The sequence below is a fragment of the Aquarana catesbeiana genome, linkage group LG04 (genome assembly GCF_042186555.1).
Source record: "Aquarana catesbeiana isolate 2022-GZ linkage group LG04, ASM4218655v1, whole genome shotgun sequence".
In the NCBI taxonomy this organism is placed as follows: Eukaryota; Metazoa; Chordata; class Amphibia; order Anura; family Ranidae; genus Aquarana; species Aquarana catesbeiana.
In genome coordinates, this window is record NC_133327.1 from 15,025,776 (window position 1) to 15,027,949 (window position 2,174).

General features: G+C 47.0%; 1 pseudogene; it reads right to left on the bottom strand.

Moving 5' to 3' along the window:
• Positions 1 to 1,069: 1,069 nt before the first annotated feature.
• Positions 1,070 to 1,177, bottom strand: LOC141141917 (U2 spliceosomal RNA; annotated as a pseudogene).
• Positions 1,178 to 2,174: the final 997 nt, after the last annotated feature.

Below are 2,174 nucleotides of genomic sequence, written 5' to 3' on the forward strand. Positions count from 1 at the left end.
ATCAGCAGGGAGAGCTGTTGGAGGAATTCCCCCCTCCCTCCTCACAGCAAGTACACATAGACATATACATCACATAAAATGTTGCTCCCAAGGCAGACAGACAAAATAGAACAATGGGATACAGCCACACCTAACAAACATATAGCAACCCCTTTTTTTTTTTTTTTTTGAAAAGCCCATGGCGTGTGAAACACACCCAAAAACTCCACCTGGTGCCAAAAAAAGTGCACACACATAAAGAATGATACCAGATGGACCCCCTTTCTCTGGAAGGTCTGCCGAAACAGACCCACCCAAGTACTCAGTGGGGTCTCCCATGAAGGGAGACCCCATGAAAGAGGGCGAACCAAGCCAAAAGGCCTATGTCCACCCCCTCCCAAGACTTTCAGGGCAAGTACAAGGACCCACACCCTACTCATCACATAGTGACAAACGTGTAATACATCAAACAAATAAGTGACGAACACGGGGGGTAAAATAAATAGGAAAGTGTGGAGAAGGAAGTGGGAGAAGTGAAAGAGTGACCATTGTGCAATATAATGGCCAGGCATTAAAAATTTCCTCTGGTCCTAGCCAAAAGGCTCAGCCCTAGAGGCAGGTGTGAAAAAAGTGTGTTAGAGAAGTGACCATGGTGCCATTAAATCAATGTGACCCACACTCACAGTGATCATCTGGCACCCCTGAACTGCCACTTTAGGGGCACATTCACCACAGGCTTTTCATCACAACCCTGACCAACAGCCCAGGGCAGAGCAGCCAGGAAGGCCTGAAGTTCTGGCAGCTTTGGGGAGAGCCCCTACCTCAAAAGCTCAACCCTCGCTCCCATCCCTTCTACCTAATTACATTTGGGAAGTACTAACAGCTGCCCCCGATGCTATAGGGGAGCAAGCGCTCTTTCCCGAAAAACTGACCAATCTAGGCCAGAAGGCCAGGGACCCAACCCTCTGGTCAGACCCAGTGCAGCACCCATCCCCTCCAGGAGCGCCCTTCCAGACGGCTTCAGATGCAACCATCAGTCAGCCCCCAGTATCTGTCCTGCTGAAACCACCCTTCCAGGCACGATTACCTCATTGGATTTGCATAGCCCTCCTCTCTATAGTAGTAGCACAGCACCTCCTCTGGCAACTGATAAGAACAGATACTACACTTGATCTTAGCCAAAAGGCCGAGAAACGATACATAGCAACCTCTACCCCACCTCAAACCATCTAGCAATGGTCTCTGATGAACGGTGGACTTTATCTTCATATATTCTTGAGCTCAGACTGGGGTTCTCGGTCACCTTGTGCCCCTAATAGACACAGGGTAACTTACACATAGGAGGGGCTAGGGGAGCTGGACAAGGAGTGCTCTGCAAAGTAACCTGGATTCCCCAAGCCCGTCTCCCGTCACACCATAGTCTGTGGACTCTTTGTGAACTTTCCTACAGGCTAAATAATATTCACTGATTCGGGTGATTTCACCGAAGAAATGGAGCAGAATAGATTTTGGCCTAAATGTAAGCAGAAAGATTATTTATTTGCAAAATTTTATAACAGAAATGAAGAAAAACACATTTTTCTAAAAAATTGTTGGTCTTTTTTTTCATTTATTTTGCCAAAAATGTAATAACACAGTGGTGATTAAATACCACCAATTTGTGGTATTACTATTACTACTTACTATTTGTGTGAACATGACCCCGCAATTGTCATTTCAAACTGCGACAGTGCAGAAAGCTGAAAATTTGCCTGGGCAGAAAGGGGGTAAAAGTGTCTGGTATTGAAGTGGTTAACCACTTCCGAACCGCCCGCCGTCGTTATATGTCGGTACTTTGACGTTAAATACCGTTGTTATGGCAGCAGATAGCTGCCATAACCCTTTGTATATTCTTAACCGGCGGACGGTCCGCTTTAGGATAAAAGTGGTCTCTGCAGGGGATTCACCGCGAGTTCACTTTTATAGCGTCCCAGTGGTCTCCGGCGCTTACCGGCGTCGTCGGTAGGGGCGGGGATGATCCGAACCTTTACCCTCAGAGGCAGGAAGCCGAGTGAGGGGATGATGGCCCCCACTCAATTCAATGCTGTTGGATGACGGAAGCGACATCAAACATCACTTCCGCCCAACAGCCTTAAAGGGACATTTTTTTTTTATTGCATTTAAATATAAATGTGAGATCTGAGGTCTTTTTGACC